Raw genomic sequence first — 18,236 nt, 5'->3', positions numbered from 1 at the left:
AAGGATAAGAAACCCTAGAGTCAGCAGCGAGATACGGGATGTATTCCTCCTTTAAGGTCTCATCCTAGTTAATGGTAGCTTATAAAATATGATCAGAATGACTGTCAGCAGTTCAGTTTTAAATTGTGTCTTTTAGAAGTCTATAATTCAACCATAAAAATTCCTTCCAGGCTGAAATCTGGCTTATGCTGTCAGTTCAGAAGTCAAAATTCTTTACAGATTTTTTAAAATAGCCTGTTTTGAAGTGATAGAAAAGAAAAATAGTCATGTGCAAATTCTGGACATTTCTGTTCTAATGCACTTCATAATTCAGTTATGGTAAGTTTCAAGATATGGGTCTCGAATGCTGGTCAGGCCCCAAAAGCAACACAAGTAATTAAAATCTTAATAATTAACACTAGACTTTCAAATGTGAATAAGATTCTCTGAGCTCAGAATATTAGGAGTATTCTGACAACAGGATCTTATGTGATATAATACCAAAACCTGTTATTTATTTAAGCTTCTTTTATAAATATTTAATGTATTAAATGCGTATGTATTGAAAAGCAAGAGAGAAATTCTTCTGTCTTTTCATGCCAAACTCATAGTGAAGTCAGTCAGTCAAACATTTTCCTAATTTAAGCAATAATAATAATAATAATAATAATAATAATAATAATAATAATAAAAAGCTATAACCTGGAAGTATCCAGGAGGAACAAGTAAGAGGTCCTTAGAGGGGGCAAAGCAGAGGCAAAACCTTTCTTGTAAGACCACAGCAGCTCTCATTCCTACCAAGCTTCCCTTTGTAGTGGAGAAGATGCAGCAGTTCTTCCCATCCTTGGAAAGCTTTCAAACACACTGTGCTTGGCACCCTGAGGTTAGCATGATTTTGAGCAGATAAAAGCCCATTACATGAAAAGGCAGATCTCACCCTCTTTTTTTTTTTTTTTTTTTCTTTCTTGCTAAGTAAGAAAGAAAAGCCTTATTCTGCCTGCAGTCCCATTGATTTCAATGGGAGCCTTCATGGAATAAGGTGCTGCTTCACGTAAGGGAAGTGGAGGCAGGCCTTTAGGTAACTGGCTACTTTGCATTGTTCTCTTATCCTTTCCCATTTCTATGTCTGAATGCTGACGAATATGTAAAGTCTCTCAGTTCTTCGTTTCCACTTAAAGAACTGGAATATTTCTTAGTTTTAGGTGTGAGAAGGCTCTGTTCCACTGTTTTCAACAATTGAAGTACACGGACTGAGGGAATCAGAGGAAAACTCTGTTTACTAAACACCACATGGAGATTGCCACTGATAGTTTTTCTAACGAAATTTATGACCTGTGTGGAGTAAACAAACTCCCTTTTTGGTAAAGACTCTGCAAGCCAATCATTCATGCTTGCTTAGAGACGTTACTGTTCGTGGTGCTTTTATGTGGAAGGCTACAGCAAAGGGTGATGTTATGTCTAAAATAGACAGTGGGCAGCTCCAAATAAAATAATAATAATAATAAAAAAGCCATTTCTGACATTTACTTATCATAAGATTCTTAAGAGATTATGGCACGTTCACCCTGATTCGGGAAAGAAAGAAGAGATAATGATAGGACAATTATAATTCTTGCAACTAATATGTTATCTTCATGCACACACTTGCATACCTAGTTGCATTTACTGGCAAGTTGTGTTGTTTTATGCATCTGAAATAAACAGACAACTCTCAGTATGTTCAAGATGTTTGGTAAGTCTGAAAACTGTCTGGTCTGCAAGTCTGTTTGCTCTATATCTTGGAGTAAATTAGAATCGGACAGACACTTCTCTTCTCCTGGCTGCCCACCCTGAACTCCTATCTTACACTCCTTCCCTGCTCCTTTCCTCTCCATTTTGGGCTCTGGATCCACTAGAGACATAGCTATTCAAGACAATCATGAAAATTAAGTGAGGAGAGGGAACTTCAGCAGTGTTTCTATATCATATTTTCTGAAATACTAAAGTGTTTCTTATGCATAAGTGTCTTTCAGTGGTCCACCTCTTGATTTACAGTGGTGGGAGAGGAGAACAGGACTGTCAATATTTGTGATGTCTGCCTAATTTGATATATGCATACAATATATGTGCTGATTTTCTTTAGTTGATCACATTTGAAATTTTTGATACAATCTTTAGTAAACACTATTCTACCTGTGAAAGCATTATGAGTTTAAAACTAGTAAGTGCCTCCCTGAGTGATGATCCCATGTCCTTACCTCACCCCATTGTATTTCAGCACATATGCTATGGAATGTAACTGGGGCTTTGTTTTCTCTAGAAAAATGACCTGTTTTTGAAAAGGGGTGTCAAAAATAGTTTTCCACCCTCAGGTTCACTGAAGCAGCAGTAGAAGTCGTTGCCTCACTTGTGCGGACAAGGTCAGGTAAGTTCATTGCTTTCTGTAGCAAATCATGCCTGTTGAGGACTCGCAGGAGAACTTGCCTGAAGAAGGCAAACAGAGTCAAAATCAAAGAATTTGTTACAATAGGTGTTGAACTTGGTTGCTTTGTCCACATTGGAAGTGCAGTCGGTTTCAATGCTACTCCAAGATGAGTGGAGAGCAGGCAGGCATTTTGACAACACTCACCAAAAACACATCATTTGTCTGGGGTGGCACAAACCTACTGCTCTGAGATACTAGCAGTAGAAAAGGCACAATTCAGTAAGGCTAGCATAGTGCAAAGTCTACAGCGTCAACATGGGTTGAGACTTTCTCTGCCAACGTATACTTGCAGAACATCAGATGATGACCACTTTTTTAATACAGTGTTATTTGTCATCTTCATAAATACAACATGCAAGGCCACAAGTCAATCATCCAAACTGGATGAATTTTAAGATTATGCAGTCAAATTTAAAGAAAAAAATGACTTTGATAGAACAGTTAGTAGAAGAAAGCACCTATGCTATAAGCAAGTGATCAATATTCTCGTCACATGAAGCTGATGACATGATGCATAATGGTGAATCTGCAGACACTTCATATGCCATTTGCTCTTATGTACTCTTACGTGAAAAAGCATAGGAAACTGATTTATCAAACTGGACCAGACTGAGTATCTCTGCTTCTTAGATACTTGTTATTAACTGACCAACTCCACAGGAGCATCATGAAAGAAGTGGGTTATTATATAAATTTCCTTTTCCTTTGGTATTTATTCCTACAATTGGGCAAAGAAACAGGTAGCATACAAGGAAGGAAACTGAAGCAGAAGTTTTTCTCAACCTGATTACATATGATGATATTTTGTATGGAACAACTTCTAGTTGACCTTTGCAATGAATGCCATGAAATGGTATTTTGACCAGAAGTGGAACAACATTTTCATAAGGATTACTGTTTTATCTGTCTGTCTGTCTGTCTATCTATGGAGGAACTTAAAAAGACTAAAGGAACATAGCAGCTTGCTCTCACTTATAATTGCAACTGTAAAGCTTTAAAACTGCGCAAGATCTTTCTCGACTGTGCTGGATGCCATTAGCATTAGCATATTGCCACAGAAGAAGGATCTAAAATAGACAGTGAAATTCATAAGAAATCTTCCAAAAGCTTTCCATCTCTCAAAAACTTTAATCCTCAACAAGAACCTGACTTTCAGAAAGCCCTCTAAAATATATGAACTGTTCGGTACACTCACAGAGTTGATAACAGTCAGACTATTTTTTTGATAATGAGAAAATCCAGAGCTATATTTAAGATGGGAAGGAGTAGTTTTTGAGGAATTTTGAGTTTCTTTCTTTCTTTCTTTCTCTCTTTCTTTCTTTCTTTCTTTCTTTCTTTCTTTTCTTTCTTTTCTTTCTTTCTTTCTCTTCTTTCTTTCTCTTTCTTTTCTTTTCTTTTCTTTTCTTTCTTTCTTTTTCTTTTTCTTTTTCTTTCTTTCTTTTCTTTCTTTCCTTCCTTCTTTCTTTCTTTCTTTCTTTCTTTCCTTCTTTCTTTTCTTTCTCTTTTCTTTCTCTTTTCTTTTCTTTTCTTTTCTTTTCTTTTCTTTTCTTTTCTTTTCTTTTCTTTTCTTTTCTTTTCTTTTCTTTTCTCTCTTCTTTTCTTTTCTTTTCTTTTCTTTTCTTTTCTTTTCTTTTCTTTTCTTTTCTTTTCTTTTCTTTTCTTTTCTTTTCTTTTCTTTTCTTCTGGCATTATCTCTTCTTTTTGGCATTGCTACAGGTTTCTATCAGACAGCATGTCCTATGGCTTTCACACAAGATTGCACAAGTACCACACAGTCATTCTTTGTCTTCCCTGGTCCTGGATGCTACACGATTGTACAAGTACAAATGAACTTACAAATAAAATGGACACTCAAGAATCGAGATACTTTACAAGTACTTTGTAATAGAGGAACCAAGAAAACAGCAAGAATAAGGAAAGAATTTCTTCAGATTCAGGACTTCTTTACTGGCACTCTGTCTCAATTCCCAGCAAAATGCTTCAGCTGATCTCAGCTGTAATATTGGTTCATTGGAAAGAGTAACCGGATATGTCCCTTGGCTGATCTGAACACGTTGCTTGTAGTTTAAAATCAACACCTTAAATTGTTTATAATTAAAAAAAATATATATCCAATTCATTAGTCCAAGAGTATTTTAAAATACTTCTGTATTTTCTGTCACGATACTAAGTCAGAACTAGCAGAGTGGAAATTGGAGAGAAGTAGCAGAGAAATAAAAACATATCCTACTCCATTTCCCAGCTACATAACTGATCAAAGCTGTCAAAAGAGCACCTTATAAACAAAAGAAAGACTGTCTAGAGAAGGGGTAAGAGTATTCTTAGGAGCTCTGCTGAAGGCAGTGCTTCTTATCCAAAAGAAAGACAGAAGCATGTAATTGTACCCTTTAAAAGTAGGTCTTACCACTTTGCTGTGTGTTACAGATCACACGTTATTTTACACTGGAAGCTTAGTGCTAAAATCTAAAACATAAGGGCCAAGTTCTGCTCTTAGATACACACACACAACTCCAATGAACTCAAAGAGAGCTGTGTTCATATGTTTAGCAATGGAATTTGGCCCTAAATATTTAAACATTTATTCAGAGAAAAAAAGTTTCTCTGATACATTTGTATCTGATATCTTATGTACACAGATTACCACGACCAGGCACCCACATTAAAGACTAAAATGTTTTGGGGAACCATAAACTCAGCATTCTACCTGCTCTGCGTGGTCAAATAACATTAATTTGTTTCAGGACGTTGAGGAAATTAAATCCTTAGCAACCTGTGGCTGATGTTATTTATTCTGCAATCCAGGAGTAATATGATGCAAATTCCTGGCTCTATTCCTATATTTCAAAAAATTACTGTTTTGGATGTACCTGATTCTGGAAGTTTTCATTATATTAATACGCAATTCAGAAAGAACTTATGTCCTCCTCTGCTCACGTTTCCTCTGCAGAGGAAAGCTCAGTGTTCGGGTTAATTCTCACTTATTTTTCAAAGGCTAATGACAGGAGCCCATACTAACCCAAACATGTAATTTGGAAATGGTTAACCTGAGGATCCCACCTGCTCTCCATGCCACAATGACCCCAGCTGTATTTTTGTTAGGGATATAAAGGACTCAGAAACCTGCAAATTTTCTGTGAGCAACATAATGCTTTAATTTGTACGTCTAATATGACTAAACAATAACTGTATGTAACGGTATTTTCCTTGGACAAATGACAACTGGAGGAGAGCTGTGTTCCACGTTCATACACCTAAATTTAGTTGTCTACAATGTAAAAGTTTACATTCAAGCTCCCATTATACTCAACAGAGATCCAAAGGTCAATTCACTTGCCTAAATTTAAGTATCCAGTGCCATTAGAGGTGCTTCGGGTTGCCTAAGAAATGGGGCTGGCACATGAGTCAGGACCTGTGGGAGGCCATTTGCTCTTTGGAAAGGCAGGTGGAGGCCAGACAGCATCGCCCAGAGCACTTGGCATAGAGAAATGCAGTCAGTGGCTTCTGGAGAGCAATTCTGAGGACCAAACATAGGTCTCTACTTTAGGATGAACTGAGCTGGTCTTTTGCTTGCACTGACATTGACTGGGTTTCCATTGTCTATCATAGGAGCCTAAAACAGCCCACATGCAGACAGCTAATTTCTGGGGACTACAGCTGAAACTGAAACCTACACCTGATATCACAGTTGCCAGAATACGTACTGGTGTTAGAGTAATCACTGTGCTTTTGGTTCACCAGAATAAAGCTACTTCGCTTGTCTTTTTGTGCAGTAAGGTGGTTCCAGTTAAGTGTTGGCAGGCAGGACTAATAAGCAGGGGTAATTACATGGGTGATGAATCTCTCGTCATGTTGCTTTGCTTCACTGAGTTCCTTGAGATCCAGAGGGACAATGTTTAGCTAAGGCTACTACCTGCTCTCTAGCTAGGGGAATCTCTGGCTACTAGTCACGGCTTCTCCCCTTGCTTGGGAGAATTGGAGCTTTGCCTTAATTTCTTTGACTTAATTTCTATTTAGGACAGAACCGGCTCTGGGCTGCAGCTCTGTAATCACAGAGGTCACCCTTGAGTACTTCTGGCTGCAGAGGTGCAATGCAGGACGTGCCGAAATGCTGTGGCCGTTGTAAGAAGTAGGTAGGAACAAGAAGCGTGTGCAGGCTTCAAAGTCTGTTACTAAATCATGGAAAGTTGGGCCTTGCACTCGGGTTTTGCATCAGAGCTAACGAGGTAAGTTATGAACAATCCAGAACCAAGAAATTCTTTGCTGGTACAAATCATGATTTTGGTTTGCTCTGCTGGTTATCTTGGCTGGGATCAAACCCCAAGCGTTACTTCAGATAATACATAAAATTATTAGCGTAAGTTTCCTTGATTGTGTGTGGAAACTCCTAACCTCTTTTGTGGAAGCCATGGTTTTGAACAGTGTACAATAAACCAGAGTTATTTAAAAGACTCTTTCAGTTAGGGCGGTTGATTGGGCTGGCTGAAGGAGTCGGTAGCAGGGAACAGGACCCCCCAGCAGCTTTTCTTCAAGTGAATTCACACAGATCAGTCAGGAACAAAACTCTGCTTTTATCCTATTTGCTATTTCTTTAGCATGCTGCTTGCATGAGGATGTGCTCATGGCGTTGGCTTTTGAGAGGAGTGTGAACATGTGTGCGAAATGACCATTACAGATTGAAGCTCTTCATCAAAACTGGATTACACTTCACAAACTTCTATCTTCAAGCTCATGATGCTACCTAATTCTGTTTCTCCAGATCTTTAATTTCCAAGCATTGGAGTTGCCTCAAATCCATTTTGGCACAGAATACATCATTATTTTCATATTGTGCTCATCTACTCTCCTGCTTTTATCCATATGAGCCAGGAGTGAATAAGAGTTGGCAACTTCATACTCGACTATTATATTGCAGAGTACACTTTAATCAGCACCCTAATAAATAGCACGCCCAATTAATTGGGACAGTTGCCAGCAAACCAATCCAATCCTGACACTTCAGTGGTTGTAAATGATGGATAAATAGCATGCTTGCTGTTGTCTGCAAGCATATTTGTTGTAATTAACAGGTATGATTTGGTGTTTGCTGGCATATGTTTCCTCCGTAGTGCTCTGCTCATTTTTTGAGCACGTTCTCTGTTCCAGTGCAGTTACAAAAAGTAAAGGACAGATTTCCCTTTCAGTGTTTCCTTAAATCAACTCAGTGATCTTCTATTAAATAAATAATATAGTATAATATAACGGAAGGGGCTTTCTATGTATTGCATTCCTATATAGTTTTGACAATAAATGTGATAATTTAATTAGCATGTTTCTGTTTTAACGTGTATAACAAATAAGACTTTGCCATACCATGGAATAATTTAAAATATAGGGAATGATTTTTGCTGCAGCTTTTTTTTTTTTTTTTTTTTTTTTTTAACCAAGAGTTGCATGATGGTTCACTTTATATTGGTGTTTCTTTTCTCTTTTCGGCAGACCTGCAGAAGTACAACTTATTATCTAGAACCGGTATGTGCTATGATTTACTGTATGCACGTGACACTTTCTCTCATTTGGACACCCTTTGCCAGGGAATTACATAAAATTGTACACAGTAAACCTTTCTAATCCCTTCATTCCTCAAAGATTGCTTTTATGGAGACTGAAAAAATATTGAAAGTAAATGAATATGAAAGGGGAAATGGTACTGCGGAAATCTCAACAAGGGATCTTAAAAACCAGGATGGCTATGGATCAACTGAGGGTAGAAACATTTGTGTAATTAAAGGAGAACATAATTTGTGGGTTATCGGAAAAGAATAGTCCATGTTGGCATTTACTTTGACTTGTTGGCAGGAGGAAAAGAAACCACCCTGTACCACTGCGTACGGTTCCTTATTAGTTGTGGCTTCTGCAGAGGCTCCATCTCTTCTTTGGAGCATGGAGGATTTCTTTCATTACATAATCTGGACACACTCTTTTTTTAAATAGATTAATTTTTTTTTCTCTTGTGTGTGCAAATTCTCTTTGCACGAATGCTTCTATACTGAAGTTATTATGCCAAAGGAATGCAAGCGTCTAGAGTAACAATGGTTCATTTTCCTTTAATGACTTTGTCGACAGGATGGAGACATTTTTGTGGTGTGATGAATTCACTCGGTCTCCCGTTGTGTTTTCTCCACATGCTTTGGAAACTCTTTCTCTCTCTTTCTCCGAGAATTGTGGCCATCCACTCCAGCAAGAGCTTCATTACTTTATATTCATTGTATTTAAATGACACCCCAGTGGTACTGACCTCCTGGGATGATTGATGTAAATTATATGCTATGTAGGGGAAAATAAAATCTTTTTCTGACTTTTTATGTTCTGCAGAGAAATAAAAGTGAAAACAAATGACAGAGAAAATCGGGCCTATTCAAAGAGAAACTTTGTAAGCATTATGGTTTGATCAGACTCCAGTTTGTAAAAGTGCTGAGACAGTTTATAATGACCTTATGATCTGAAAGGTGACCTGAAAAGGAAAAATAATTCTGTTTGTGCCCTTTTTTGGTTCTATGTAATGCATAACAAACGCTTGATCAGGTTTTTCTCTCATCTCTATGAAGTTTCATAAGAATTCTGACTCGATTATGGAGCAGCTACAGCACTTTACCAACTACACAAGCACACAGTACTATAAGGGACATAGTGTTCCTCAGTCCTCTTTCCTACTGTCTTCTACTAATTTTTTTGGTATTGATTTAAGATTTCATAACCAGTAAGTACCTGCCTTGCTCATCTGCTCTGCCAGAAGTTATCACCTATAGACACGGCAACACAGGTAACGTTCTTTCATCAGCCCAGCCCATCGCTGGGCTCTAATTTAAACCACTTCATAGCCAGTAACCTCTCACTGTGAGCAAGAGCGTTTTGCACAGCAACAAAATTTGTCAGTAAAAGTTCTTTCAGTGCTTTTTCAGGCACCTCACCAAGTTTCATTTCTTCTATTCAAGCTCCTGGAAATTATGTAGTTCACATTGGACATACTAAACCATATTATCACAGTAACTACCTTATTAAAATTACCACAAGGAATTGGCATAGTAACTTCTCTAACTTCTGTGTTTTCACATTAGTCCGTCTTACCAATTCGGATATATGTAAAGATATGCATGGTGCATATCATAGAAATACCAGCAATATGCTGCCTTGCCTTCCTCACTTTAATGTAAGGTTTTGGCAAATCACAGAATTTGGCTAAAGACTTGAGCTGTCTCATGAAAGACTGCAGCATCTTTCATAACTTGACAGAATACTTTGATTTTCCTTTTGGCCAGGAAAATGCTTATCAGTAATCCTGTTTTAGCTGGGGTTGTCCAGATGTTTTTAAAATGTGTAATAGGATGGAACAGTTCAGGTCATCCTCCTTGCAGCAAGAGCTAGAATTTGCTGTAAGTGCAAGAATCAGCAGCGTGAGGCCTCTTGTTCTCTAGGATGTTATCTTAGCTGCTTGGTGTTTTGCCCTGCTGCTGTCAGTGGTTAGGCTGGTATCAGCTTTACATTTATAATCACAAGCAACAAACGGAGAGCAGCGAGCAGCAGAATCGCCTCGTCTTCCTAGTGCTGATGTGGGAGGCAGGAACAGAGGAGGCCACCAGAACAGAGCCCTAGGGACTGAATGGTTCGGGGATTGTTTAGTGTGCGGCAGCAGTGTGAATTCAATATGAACTGGCCAGGGCACAGCAGAAGACTTAGACTGTACCTTTGGCTGTTATTCTCCCCGCAAACCTTCTGAAAAGCAAGATTTTTGCACACATCATGAATAAGACAGAAAGTACTAACAATTACTCAGCGTGCCTCTGTTGGTCACATGTAGTAAATCCAGGTTATGCGACGGTACAAATTAGCCAGTCTCCTGACAAACCTGGCAGATGAGTGGAATGACTGAACTGAATGCACAAAACCCCACAATCATGAGGTGTCAAGGATGGTTAAAAGAAAAAAGAAAAGATTAAAAGCCTAGGTGTCTCTTAGTCATGCCCTTCACCTGCCTGCTGGATTGAGAGAGTACAGGAGGAGAAAAGGAGCTATTGCTGTGACACACGGAAAACAGGCCCTGCTTGTATGTGGAAGATACCTCAACACATTAAACTACCACAGTATTGTTGTAATACGTGTTACATTGTAGTAAGGATCTACAGGTAAAAGCTCATTTGCCCTCATTTTGCTGTTTTACTCCATGAGGTGAAAACACTGCTATTTCCACACGTCTTTACGGTGCTGTCACAGCGGAGCCAGGAGCGGAGCGCTACCTGACTGAGGCAGCAACCCAAACACCCGTATAAATACAAGCTCCGGGGGCAACCAGCCTCTTCTCCCCAAAGCCTCGTCGGTCTTTTAAGACCGAGAGCACCCCCAAAACCCTCCCTCAGCCGCCAGGCCGCACCTGCCCGAGGCGGGCGGGCGAGAAAGCGGCTGAGCGGAGCGGCGGCGGCGGGCAGGAAGAGGCGGCGGAGGAGGGAGGGAAGAAACCCAGCGGCTGCCGAGGGAACCGGCCCGGAGCCTGCCGAGGGAAGGATCCCATCGGCGGCCAGCTCCTCCCCGGTCCCACCCCTCGCCCTGGGAGGCCGCGGCTGCCACACAGCAGATGGAGGCGGCGGCGGCCGCTGTGTGGCGGAACCGGCCCCTCCCCCGCGGGCGGCGCCATTTTCCCCCCCTGGCAGCCCTGCGCCGGAGAGCGGCTGCTGCGGCGGCTGCTGCTGCTGGGGGGGGGGGGGGGGAAGAGATATTAGCCCCACTTTTCGCCCCACTCTTTTCTCTCCTTGGTTCATGCAGTGCCTAGAGGGGAAGGGACGAGGTTCAGTTCCTGCCCCTCGCTTTCCTGTTTCGGACAGCAGCACACGGGGGGGGGACTGGGCACCACCAAGCCAGGCTGCTCCTACCTTCCTTCCTTCTCCCCCCCCCCCCCGCACACCTCAGCCTCCTCCTCCTCCATCCAACCATCCATCCATCCATCCATCCATCCCCGGGGGTGAGCCTTTGAGTGAGTCACCAGCAAAAGCAAGCAAACGATGCCTTGCTGTTAACCGACTAACTAAGCAGGGTCGCTCCTTGGGGGGGGCCTTTAGGAATATTAACCTCGCTGCCGGGCGGGGGGGTTGTGGGGTGGTTTTTTTTTTTTTTTTTTTTTTTTTTGGGGGGGGGGGAGGGGGGGTTGCGTTGCCTGTGGGCTGGGAGGTCGCTGCTAACCCCGGGGGTGTGCAGGGATTTTTAACATTTCCCAGGTCTTGCTGGGCGAGGTGCGAGCAGCACAGGGTGCCCCGTGCGACCACCGCCGGGCTCGGTGGCGAGCAGCCCGGGCACGAAGGGTTTTTCCTCTGCAGAAAGCCTCCTGTGCTGCTGCCAGAGCCGAGATGCTCAGAAGGGGTCCTGCCTTCAGCCAGGGCTGTGGTGAGGGCTGGTACCCGGCTGCCAGCTCGCTGCCAGCTCCCTCCCAGCTCCCTCCCAGCTCCGCAGCCCCTCGGTGCTTCACAAAAAAGTGCCAGACCCTGGGACTGCCGCAGCTGGGAGGCTGCAGCCAGCAGCCCTCGCTCTGCTCTTGCATCGCTTGTGGCCTGCGTGGTCGTTGCACCCTGCCTTGTCGCTTTGGTTGTCCTCTAGCTAAGTTGGAAGATGGTTCTGGATTTTTTTTTTTATTGTAAATTTAAGATTATGTAACCCAGGTTGGACTCTGGCCTGCCATACATATGCTGCCTGCTGTGGGGTAGAAATTATTTCTTGTCTCTCTGATGCTGTGAAATGTCAGGCGTTTGTAATATTTCTCTGGAAGGAGTGGGTTTTGTTTATTTTGCGTAAACAGGCATGGTGGTTTGTTGATAGAAATCTTGTAATATTCCTTATGGAATTTATTAGTCTGTGCAGAAGTTACTGTTAAATGCTAAAACCTAGGGATAACTGCTGCTATGAAAGAATACTTCTCTGTGTAGACTTTAAGTGGTTTTATTATTTGCTAACTATATTTTCATGTCCTATGTACAGATCAACTGCTTATAAGTTCCTAGAAATTATACAAATGAATTCTTTGCAGTCTATGAATGCAAAGCAATACACATGCAAAATATTTATTACTGTGTATGCGAAGGGGAGGCAAGAACCTGACATTGCGGATTACCAAGCTTGCTGTGTGGCGTTAGTGTTAATGGCTTATTGTGAGACATCAGATTTCCTCAGAGTGAACCTGTTTCCAGGTTTTCAGTTCTGTTGATGATATGCTTAAACTTTCTTTTGAAGTCTTTGATCTGACTCCCACGTCATTCTCTTTCTTGGTGCAGGCCTCTCTTTCCTTTTGACTTAAGGCACTGCACCCAGCGCGGTGCTGGCTTACTTGGCAGGGTGCAGTGCACCCTCCTTTTCATCCCTTTTACATATTTTTCTTTTTGTTGGCCAGATCCAAACGACATGGAAGGCGGTGTCATTCTTTCTGTTAACTTTGATGGACCTTGCACTGGCTCATACTTGCATGTTACTAATATGCAAATCAGATTTTATTTTGGTTACTTCTTGTCCTTTGTATTGTTGCTGTATAGATATGAATGCTGATATTGCAAGCAGCATTTCCAGTTTGTATGGCTTTCTGAAAGCCCTGTCTCTGAGTCTTGTGAATGTACAAAGTTGTTATGTTTCATTTACGTAAAGGAAGCTGTGTTGATTCTGGAGAAAAGGTTGACATCTAACCAGAATATGCTAAAAAGCCAGGAGCAGGAAATCTCAGAGACATGACTTCGGAGCAGTAAATGAGAAATCCCTCTGTGCTTTAGTGGCTCTTTACTCACAGGTTTTGAATATATGGATTTGGAAACACGGCCTTAGGTTTAACAGGATTCAGTGGCCTTTAGATTATTTTCTAAGCCTCCGAGTGTCATAACCAACAGAATTATTCTCAGGGACTTAATGGTGAATAACATAGAATGGAGCTGTCTGAAATTGATTAGTCAATTAAAAACTTGTCAGCATAAGCAAGCTATTATTTAGTAAGCTACGAATGTTTGAAGAATTACTTACTATATAATAGTCTAAGGTGACACTGAATGCTGTTGGTGTTGTTATTGCCCTTCTGCTGTGATGCCCTCAAGCTGTGAGACCAGCTAGACAGTGTATTTCTAGGTCATTATTGCAAGGGTGTTTTAAGGCATGGGGCCAAACCCACGCACCATGATTATGCCATAGAAACTAATTGAGTTGACGCTCTTATTGCAGTTGTGAAATACCCAAAAGTGTAGATATATCAAGTACGTAAAGAAAAGGAAGCTGGTTAGGCCTCATGTTCTCATGGAACCAGGCAGCAGTGACTCAGTTATGAGCTTACTGGGGGCTGAGCAGAAAGCTGCGTGTCAAAGGTACTGAAAACATTATTGATTAGATCTGTAATTTGTGTCTGGGATGCTTGGCATTCATAGTGCTACATGTAATCATTATTAACTTGAACTACCCTTAGTAAGTGTTCATCTGCAAGCTAATGCAGTATAAAGTTCTATTTATAAATAAGTTTTGGCTTTTCACTACCCATGTATTTTGCATATGTTTGAAGTACTGTATTTGATTACAATCAGGTATTCACAGAGTCAACTGTAAAGTTTCTAGCTCACACAGTTTGCTGTACTGCCATAGGAGAAGTAACAGTAATGGCAAAAAGAGGCCAAGAGCTTGCCTGGAAGGGGGAATCTGAAGCACCTAGGTGTTGGCCTGAATCTGGCTAACATCTCCCACGTAAATCATATTAGATATCTCACTTGATATTTAAGAGCTTTTAAAAATGATACACTTAATAATGAGGAGAAATGTGTGTTTTCAAGAAAGAAATATGTTTCAGCAGAAATCTATCAGAAATCATCTGTGATTGTGAAATTTCTGGAAGGGGATGTTACTGACTTACCACTAGACCTAGTGTTTGCAACTGTTAGACCTACTTCTTAGGAACTAAGTTTAATATAAACTAAACCCATGAATATTACTAACTGTTAATGACTGTCATTTACATTGAAGCTGTGGCTGTTATCATTTTCTTTGTACTGGGTGTTGTGCAAATAAATAACAGCAGAGGTAAGCGTTTTCTGCTTTAGGGAATTTAAATTAATGATGGCAAGCATTGATCTCAGAAAGGAGAGGAACAGGTCAACAGTAAAACCAGAAAAAATCTTACAATCTCAGCTATGTACTTGACTTCTGTTGCTTCATTAGGAATTTTTGATATGCTTGAGGGCAGTAATGGGGCAAAGTATGAAAAAGTTCATATGCCAGAGTATTTGGCTAAGGTCAGGGTCAACTATATCACAAAATGATTCTAATTATACTCCAAATAGAGAATTAAAGATAGTTCAGGGTGATGTTAAAGGGGAGGATCAATGTGACGGGTTGGGAAGAAAATGCCATCTTGAAAGGAGTTGAGCAGTTGGAGGTACGGGAAAGAAAGATTTGGAAAGAGAAATTCTACAGAGGAAAGTATAATTTAAAGCTGTTGCTAGAAGGCAGTAAAGTTGATATTGCTTTACAGAGAATCCAGCTGCGTTCATGAAACCTTAAAACTGAAGTTACTCTAGATGGAAGTGAGGGCAGGTGGGAGCCGTGATGGCTGATGGACTTGCTTGTTGGCCAAAGAGCAGTAAAGCATACTGGTAGAACTGGGTTGAGGTCTGCGTGTTCATAGATGGATGTTTTGCTCTTCAGGAAAAGCAAACTATTGAGTAAATTACAGGTTGGGGTCAGTTCTTTGTGTGCTGGAGTTGTGTATGTCAGTTCCAAAGATTCAAAGCCAGTTCTTATCACAGGGCGTGCAAGCATGCTTTGGTTGCTTCACACTGAAATTTGGCAGGGGTTACTGCAGGAAGGTCCCGGTCATTAAATTGCAAGTCTATACAATAATTAAATAACTAGTACAGAAGATTCACAGTACTGCCAGAATAATGCATTTTGGAGAAACGAAAAAAAACTATCGCTAGTGCAAAGTTATGGTTACAAGAGCTGGATTCTGGAAGCTGTGGAAATTTGGTGTCCACAGGAGGGAAGTCATTGGTGTTTATTTGCAGTGCCACAAACTGCCAGAAGTGGCAGATTTCTGCAAATGTGCTGCGCATTCGGTTCAGGGGGAGGTGAGCATATACATTAGATTAACTTTCCCTGACTTCTTGGTAAAAAAAAAAATTCACTTCTGGGGAAGGACAGAGCTCTGATTAGACTTCAGTTAGAAGCTCTGAGAGAAGCATTTGTAAACATCTCCAGATGTGGAGCCATACCTCTGATGTAAGATTATGCTGTGTGTTTCTCAATCTTAAATAAAATAGTTACATCTGGGTATTAGTATTCTTTCAGTAGTCCAGGCCATTCTGTGGTCTGTTTCTGAAAAGGCTTAAATAACTGTCATGTTTAACTCATGGATGGACAAATAATAGCTTAAAATATGAGCACATAGAGTCATTTCTAGTCAAATGCAGTGGTTACAGTGTAACTGAATCAGGTTGTGCTTTAGTCTGTAGTAGGTTAGCGGCTTTCTTTCTCTACAAAGTTAGTGAGAGAGAGTTGTGCTTGTTCATTGCTTTCATCTAAGGGCTTCAGTAAAATTAATACACAAAGATAAATTCTTATCAGGCGTGGAAATGAACATTTCGGATTATTTTCTCTGTAGGCATGTGGAACAGGACAGTCGTAAAGATAAGATCGATATGATACAGCTTAATCTCTGGGGCAAAACCAGTGGGTACATGTATTTGAAGATTTGTTTTACTGTTCGTTTTCAGGCATACGTGCTTCTTGTTTCATTTCTAAATGGCAGCGAATGACTGAGTGGCCTTTTAAAGGTAAAGGGGGAGAATGACGTTCAGTTGTGTTCTTTGTATTCTTGTGGGCTTTCTGAACATGTTTTGCTCCAAGAAAGAGTGTCAAGGTTAAAAATGAGATGCTGATTTGTCTGGGTGACAAAATTTGGGCAGCACTTTGACAGCTATCACATGAATATTTCATTCGGTTATTCACTTTAAAGTGAAGCTATCGTAGGAATCAAGTCTATCAGGTAATAAAAGGAAGCAGCAATAGCAGATGTAATGTGTTATCCTTAGCATGGATAGTGCGTGCATTCCACTTTGTGATACTTTGTTGAGTAATTAAAAAAATGGAAGAAAGCTCATATTGCATCCCTAGCTTTGAACAATATTATTGTGTGCAGACCTGACGCAGATGTATCGCTGCCTGCCCACACACTTCTAGTCCTGCATTTGATCGGGCTGTTCCTGAAACGTTTCTCCCTTTGCTTTATCTGCTTGGCTTTTAAGAGGCTGTTTTTTAGGAAATTTGGAAGCTGTTCGCCCTATTGCTTATTTTTTTGTTTGTTACACAGCAAGTTGTTTGTCACCTGGTGGACCTGGACGAGTTAGGGGCTGATAAAGGAATTTTGTTACACACCTTGAATAGTTCCTGCAAATTCTAGGTTATCTAGGCATTGTACTTATCTGAGACCTTTTGCTTGAGACCGTTTCTGGTTCCAGCCTGCTTGAACAACTCAGGGAAACTTAATAGGTTTTTAACTTTGAGTTATTCCATGCTACTGGAGGAGTGGGTGATCAGTGAAACAATATATGTACTCCAGCATTTGACTATGTTTAAATTTTTTCATCATACACTTACAAAGCCAGTCTTGCATGTGTTCAACAGGGTTTACATTTTTTTTTTTTTTTAAGAAATGCACTAACAAAAATCTGATTTCCTGTAGTTAATTAAGTTCTTACATCTCCAAACCTAGAAGGCTGTATCTTCTGCTCTCTTGTGTGCTGGTGAGCTCATGTATGCAGTAAAATCCTTGGTGGTAATAGACTAGTTAACCTAATTGCTCTGAAGTAGAGGGTGTGAAAACACAACCGTTCATTTTAATTTTGTGTTAACTCATTGTCATCTTGGCATTTATTTCCTACCTGTTTTGCTTGGATTTCTATAGATGAAAATGTGTCAGTCTTTAAATTTTTGCATGGTTTTGGGTTATATGCAAAAGGTATTTATGAAAGACAAGAAAAGAAGACTGGTGCAGTATCCACAATGGACGCATGTTTGAATTAAGTCATCATAAAACGTACAGTAATGTATTTACTGTGAGAATTTGTGCAAGATTACTGTGGTTTTTTTTAGAAATACTATACATTGTCACAGACAAGAAAATTTACAAAATCTCAAAATATATGAGTTAGCTATGTGACTTGATTTTGCAAACACTTTGTCACTGAAAACAAATGCAGTCACTGACTTTACTTATACATCACTGAGTTATTATACACTATTTAATTATATATAGATTGAAAGGCCTACCAGAGTTTTGAGTAAAACTCAGGTTCAAATTCCCCTCCTCTGAGAGATACTGTTGTTTTAAACTGACCCGGTTAAGATGCTCATTTGTCTTTTGTTCAAAGTGAAAGCTGCAGAGGTACAAGTTTGCTCTATTAAGTTTTGAACAATCCTTGCTCAGATGTATCGGAGGGCTGGCAGCCCTGAGATCCTCACAGTGGTGGCTGGTGGAAGTATTTGAGAAGTATTTCAGAATAGAAGATGGAGGTGTGGACAGCATCTTTTTTTCCTTCTCCCCAGGGCTGCTTATGTATGTTTCAGGTGAAATTGAGCAGCTTGGAGATTGATGCTCTACAGAGCTGGGCTGCGTGTGTAGCCTGTGTATTAAATCCCAGTTTCAGGAGCACTGGAACTTGATCTCTCAACTAGATCTTGAATAAATGTAAGGGCTGTACGTGTGGCTTATTGATTGAACAGCTTTAAATGTGAGTTAGTATTGCTTGGGAACTTTAGT

The 18,236-nt window shown here is 40.4% G+C and overlaps 2 protein-coding genes across 5 annotated transcripts in view; one reads left to right on the top strand and one right to left on the bottom strand.

Moving 5' to 3' along the window:
- Positions 1–18,236, bottom strand: part of RUNX2 (RUNX family transcription factor 2) — a 154,729-nt gene that overhangs the window by 100,351 nt on the left and 36,142 nt on the right. The gene's annotated exons all lie outside the window — the stretch shown is intronic.
- SUPT3H (SPT3 homolog, SAGA and STAGA complex component) overlaps positions 11,052–18,236 on the top strand; it is a 277,738-nt gene continuing 270,553 nt past the window's right edge. Inside the window, exon 1 of one of the 3 annotated variants that reach the window (XM_040554267.1) lies at positions 11,052–11,444. The gene's annotated coding sequence lies outside the window, so the exon portion shown is untranslated. The remainder of the gene's footprint in view (positions 11,445–18,236) is intronic. The other 2 variants (XM_040554266.1, XM_040554265.1) reach the window with 2 other exon arrangements.

Source organism: Cygnus olor, chromosome 3, assembly GCF_009769625.2.
Source record: "Cygnus olor isolate bCygOlo1 chromosome 3, bCygOlo1.pri.v2, whole genome shotgun sequence".
NCBI lineage: Eukaryota > Metazoa > Chordata > Aves > Anseriformes > Anatidae > Cygnus > Cygnus olor.
Note: the sequence above shows the minus strand (reverse complement) of the source record. Positions and strands in the feature narration are given on the sequence as shown.